The following is a 6,915-nucleotide window of genomic DNA, read 5'->3' on the forward strand; positions in this document are numbered from 1 at the left end:
GACTGACTGAGCCAAAGGACCATAGTATTCAAGAGGAAAGGGAAAAAAACATGACAACTTCTGTTGTGCTAGTATGCTGTGTCCATCCACTTTTTTTCTTTATTTAAGGTGTATGAGAACCTGGCACAGTGTTAAGATCTAGAGCTAGAGTGCAGATCAGCCTAAGGTGTCAGAATCTGCCCCATCTCTCTTAGACTATTCACCAAGGACGTGACCATGTTGATATGAAACCTGAGGAGGCTGAATGCGGTCACTTGGCATGGGCAAAAGTTTAGATTTCAGTTTTAAACATAATGAGATGTAGCATTAATAATTAAAAGTGTAGGCAAGGAGGCAGACCCACCAGAGTTTTAATTGGGACCTGTCACATACTAACCAGAGCAACTGCATAAATTATTGAACTTCTCTTTGGCTGTAAAGTGAGGACAATGAGAATATCTACCTCATAGAACTGATGTGAGGACTAAATGATGTCACGGGCTATTGATATTATTATTATTGTAACATCGCAACATCAAAGAGGATGGATACTTGATCAGGACTAATTTCCACCCTAACTTGGCATCTAGCTCAGAAGATTAAGATCATCAATAACTTATATTATCCAAATTTAACAAAGTCTCCCGATATCTTCCTATGGAATCTTACTCCAATATGACTCATATCCCATCTTATCTCATAAGGAGACCAAATGTTCCTATGTATCTTTTCTCTTGGTTAATTTCTTCCAGACTTACGACTTTAAATACCATCCGTATGCAGATAACTCCCTGATTTATATCTCATTCTGACCTCTCCTATGAGAGGTCTCCTATGAACTTCATATTCATATATCCAACTATCTCCAAACTTATACTGAAATACAAGTTTAAAATATTAATATACTTACATATAAGTTTATTTTTATATTTAAAGTATACCTCTTGCACAGGCAACAAAAGAAAAAATAGATAAATTGGATTACACCAAAATTTAAAACTTTTGTGCATAAAAGGACATGATCAACAGAGTGAAAAGGCAACCATGGAAGGGGAGAAAATATTTGGAAGTCACCTATCTGATAAGAAGTTAATATCTAGAATATATAAAGAACTCCTACAACTCAACAACAACAACAAACAACTCAATTAAAAAAAAATGAGCAAAGGACTTCATGGACATTTCTTCAAAGAAAATACACAAATGGCCAGTAAGCACATAACATAATGCCCAACATCACTAATCATGAAGCAAATACCAATCCAAACCACAATAAGACATCATCTCATATTCATTAAGATGGCTGCTATTAAAGAAAAATAGAAAATAACAAGTGTTGGTGAGGATGTGTAAAAATTGGAACCTTTGTGTGCTGTTGATGGGAATGGAAAATGGTGCAGTTCCCTACAAAAACAGCATGGCAGTTCCTCAAAAAAAATAAAAATAGAATTGCCATGCAATCCAGCAATCTCATTTCTTAGTATATACTTAATAGAACTGAAAGCATGGACTTGAAGAGATATTTATATACTCATGTTCCTATAGCAACACTATTCACAGTAGCCAAAAGATGGAAGCAACCGAAGTGTCTATTGACAGATAAATGAAAGAACCAACTGTGGTCTATACATACAATGGAGTATTATTCAGCCTTGAAAAGAAAGAAAATTCTGACATATGCTATAGCACAGATGAACCTTCTGGACAGTGTGCTTAATGAAATTGGCCAGTCACACCAGGACACACAGGACTGTAGGATTCCAGTTATATGAGGTACGAAGAGTGGTCCAGCTTATAGAACCAGAAAGTAGAAGGATGGTTGCTAAGGGCTGGGGGGAGGGAGAGAGTGGGAAGTTAGTGTTTAATGGGGACAGAGTTTCAGTTTTGCAACATCAAAAGAGTTCTAGAGATGGATGGCAGGAATGGTCGTACAACAATGTGAACGTACTTAATGCCACTGAACTCTATTCTTAAAATGGTCAAGATGATAATTTCATGTCATGTGTATTTTACCATGATAAACTTTTTAAAAAATTAAAATGAAGTAAAACTTGTAATTTCCCACACCCCCACCCACCCCATCAATTTCCTTATTCTAAAAATTGGCACCAAGTTGCTTAGTCCAAAACTCCATGATTCATCCTTAATTTCCTCCCCTCCTGCCCATATCCAATAGTAAGTCGTGTTACCTTTTGCTTCCGAAATATGTTCTGAATTTATCCGTTCATCTCTTTCACAGATACTGTTGTACTTCAGGCCATCATATGCTCTGGCCTGTGGTGCCACACTGGCTTCCTAAGCAGTTGACCTGTTTTCTTTCTTGTCCTCTCCAGTCAATTGGTATAGCAACCAGAGTGCTCTTTTTATGGTAGAAACCACCCGTTTTTCTTTCTCTACTTAAAAATACTCTGATAGTTCCTCATCGCACCTATAATAAAATCCAAACTCCTTGCCACTGTTTACAGGGCGCTAGATGATCTGGTGTCCATACAAACTGGCCTCCCTCCAATGTCTCTGACCTTATGTCCCATCACTACTAGCTTTGATCACTATGTTCCAGTCACACTGGTCTTCCCTCTGTTGTTCCAACACCCCCAAGCACATGCCCTTTCCTTGCAGACTTAGCATTTGCTGCGCCTCTGCTTGGTACACTCTCTTCCCAGATCTTCACATGATAGGTTCCTTCTGATGCCTTGCGTCTCAACTTAGCTATCACCTTCTCAGAAAAATATTCTTTTACCATTCAATCTAAGGTAGCCACCCACTGATTGTCACTCTTTACACTGTCATTCTCTTCTATCTTTTCTTGGCACTTACCACTACTAGAAATTCCTATTTGTTTTCACAAGTTTATCGTCAGTTTCACCATCTCCCCCCCACCCCCCACTAAAGTGTGAGCTCTGTGAGAATAGATACCTTGTTTGTTTCCTCCATTCCCAGAACCCAGAACACTGTTGGGCACATTACATCCTATTTGCTGACTGAAGGAAGAAGTAAGTAACATCAATGACTCAATTTTCCTTCTATATCACATACAGACATAAAAGCCTTTTGGCTGAACTGATATTTCTAACATTAGCCATCACCAATATCTTTTCTATCTATTCTAGAATGTGGTAACCAGTCTTCAAAAGGCAAGCAACATATTTGACATTTCATTTTATGCAGGTATACCCTGAGGGGAATGAGTTTACATTCCTACTGTTGCTGAAGTGTGTAGCAATGTGTAATTATTTACCTGGAATTTAAAACTTGTCCTGTATTTCTTGAAGCCAGATTGTAGGTTTTCACATTGGAAATTACACTTGTTCAAAGTAAAATTCCAGGGGCGCCTGGGTGGCGCAGTCGGTTTAGCGTCCGACTTCAGCCAGGTCACGATCTCGCGGTCCGTGAGTTCGAGCCCCGCGTCGGGCTCTGGGCTGATGGCTCAGAGCCTGGAGCCTGTTTCCGATTCTGTGTCTCCCTCTCTCTCTGCCCCTCCCCCGTTCATGCTCTGTCTCTCTCTGTCCCAAAAATAAATAAATGTTGAAAAAAAAAAAAAGTAAAATTCCAGACATCTAAGTCCTTAAAAACTTGTTCAAAGTATTTCATTACATACTTTTTCTAGTCCTAAGAATGTTTCACGGTTCATTCTCTTCACGGTTAGTTATCTATCTGTCCAGGACAAAATAAATTGGGACTTAAAAGGCAGGACCATATACCAGCACAAATGTGATTTCTCTGCCTCTTCTATCTGTGCAACCCCAAACTCCTTCAAAGTCAAACCTCTAACCACAGTTGGGCCCATGAATATAGACTATTCTGTCATTATTTTTGAGGTGTGTCTGCAGTGGACACCAGGGCACCAGTGGCACAAAAGTACTGCATTCCCACTGACAAATGAAGTCTTGCTATGCCAAGTTCAACTGCAGCTGTTCTACTGTACCCAAAGTACTGATAGGTATGGGTGATGAAATGCTACTTGGGATGTTGTCTGATGAGGGGGATAGACCCCTATTCCTCCACTCTTGAGTCATACTCTGATGTTCTGAGGCGAAGGCAAATGAAATGTCACAGAGATCTTGTCAAAAAAAATAGCTATTCCAGATTTCACTTTCTATAAAATCTGTACACAATCTGTGGAGTTGACAGCATTACCTGGGCAGACCCTCTGAATCATCCTTCACTCCAATAATGAAGCTATAACATTGGACTAAGCCTGGACCTCCTCTCTTTTCCCAAAAGAGGAGTTCTTTCTTTGGAGGCTTCTCCTTCCTCAGGCAAGTTAAGGGCTGCCTGCTTCAGCTCACTTAATGTAAACATTTCCAAATCTATGGAGAACTTGTAGTTCCAAAAGTGTTTCTTTAGTCAATAAGCAAAAATAAAAATAACTATAGCTAATACTTATTTCACACTTAACATGTGCTAGCTAGGCACTGAGCTCACCACTACCATCTGGGAAATTGAGGTTTGGAAAGTTTATAAACTTGCTCACGTTTACAAGCTAGGACTTGAAGGAGTCAGTAATTGAATGCTGACAGCTATACCCAGAGACTATGCTCTTAACTAATGCACTGTATTGTCTCTTAACCTGGAATTATAAAGTTTCCAAAATTCTATCTTGTTGAATAGAAGATAAATCAAGGAGTTATAGATGTTTATTCTTCCTTATTTTAATCCATTATTTAATAATCTGTGTATTTTTTTTAACATTTTTTTTTATTCTGAGAAACAGAGCATGAGTGGCGGAGGGGCAGAGAGAGAGGGAGACACACAGTATGAAGTGGGCTCCAGGCTCTGAGCTGTGAGCACAGAGCCCGATGTGGGGCTCAAACCCATGACCAGTGATATCCTGACTGACGCTTAACTGACTGAGTCACCCAGGTGCCTCTTAATCTCTCTTTTAAAAGATGCAGTTTCAATAATAATAACATTCAGAGAGTAATCACTGCCCCACCTAGAACTGGAAGCCGCTGCTACAGGTTGCTCTTTGCTTTGTACACATAGACAAGCCTTTTTTGGCAAAAGATTTGTTTTGTTAAAATCTTTTTTGGTAACCTACTGAATTGTTTTCAGACCCTTCAGGAGTGTTTTCTGATGTCCAAGTGATATTTCTTAAGACCTTTTCACTTTTTTTGGTCTGGGCGCAGGTCAGCATTCTTCTCAGAGAAGCTTTAGTTTATTTTGAAATATTGAAACAATTTTGAGAATTGATACAAAAAAAGTTTATTTTCAAGAAGCTTGGTTTTCCTTTTCAGTTAGTTCCAGAAAAGGACTGTTACTTGAGATAAGATGTTAGAAAGGATTAAGTGCACTTTTGAAGGCAAAGCCAGACATGTTCAGGAGGCAGGAATATTGTATGTATAAACAAAATGACTAGTATCTGTGTTAACACTTTTATCTCAAGTTTTAAAAATCTATGTTTTAGGAAAATGTTTATATTTTCTTGCATAAAACATGCTGGCTTGTCCTCTATTTTTATTTTCAATTTAGAATATAATCACTATTAAAGAGTGTTTATCCAAGAGATTACATTTAAACAATATACATTTAGTTCTCTATCACCAAGCCACTGTTCTAAAAAAAGGAATATACTGCAATGTTAAATTTAGCAGCCCTAATTTTTAAAGGCTTTATAACAGTGCTGTCCAATAAGATAGCCACTAAAGCTACATGTGGCTACAGAGCACTTAAAATGTGGTTAATCCAAATTGAAATGTGCCGTAAAATACACACTGGATTCTTAATATTAGTATGAAAAAGAAAAGTAAGATCAATGATTTTTTTATATTAGAATATAAAATATCTCATTAATTTCTATGTTGATTACATGATGAAATGATAATGTTGGAAATCTCAGACTGAATATATTATTAAACATATTATTAAAACTAACTTCATCCATTCCTTTTTACTTTTCTTAATATGTAGTGTTTCCAGATAAAATATGGGACACCCAGTTACATGTGAATTTCATATGTTCCTGCTTATATTTTAACACTATAAAATTATCCCTTTTAACTGAAATTCAAATTTTCACTGGGTATCTTATATTTTTATTTGCTAAAACTGGTCACTTTATTAATATGAATACTAGAAAAACTTAAATTATAAACGTAATCTATTGGAATGTGAAACTTTAGAAGCATCTAGTTTTGTTTTATTTTTTTTACCAGCTATTGAGCCAATTGTGCAAATACCTAATCTGAAGGAACATTTAATCCTAGACTGGGATCGTCAATACTCTCGAGGTTAGATTTTTAATATTTGTTTTAACAAGTTAAAGGACAACAAAGGGGCTTGACGCAGACCAAAGTATGGAAAGGGCATTTGGATTAGAATTAAAAGTCATTGCTCCCAGCCTCTCCATTAGGGTAGTTAACGGTTCCACTTTCAAAACAATCCCTGCCACTGTTACAAGGATGGGCGGTGTCAAGGTCAGTTAACTGGCAGGGAGACTCTGGGCCAGTCACAGTCCCTCAAGAGAAGTCAGTAAAAAGTTGGCGGGGATGGAGGGACAGTATTTTTATACTTGACCCTCGCACTCCGGTGGTGTAGCCATCCCCTCCCCTGGCTCCGCGCTGGGCCAGACGCCGAGTCTCACTGCCTTCCTAAGCCGAACCACGGCTACCTGGGTTGCAAGACCAAGACTGTTCCTGCAAAGGTCCGGCGCCAACCAGCTAGACCCCAGATCTGCGCCCCGTGAGAGCCACAGGTGCGCGCAACGGCTGGGGCCCGCCCACCCGCCGTCGCGCACAGACCCAGTCCCGCCTCTCCGTCTGCGCCGCTAAGCCCAGAGCCCGCCCCAGCCTCGAGCTCTATGTAAAGCAGGTCTCTGCAGGCAGGCCGCTCTGGCGTCTGGAGCGCGACAGCCCGTTCAGTCAGAGGGCCGACAAACCACCCCTCCCTCTCTGGGTCGCACGGCGAGGGCCTGGCGCGCACGCGCACGCTCCACCT

Source organism: Lynx canadensis, chromosome A1 (genome assembly GCF_007474595.2).
Source record: "Lynx canadensis isolate LIC74 chromosome A1, mLynCan4.pri.v2, whole genome shotgun sequence".
NCBI lineage: Eukaryota > Metazoa > Chordata > Mammalia > Carnivora > Felidae > Lynx > Lynx canadensis.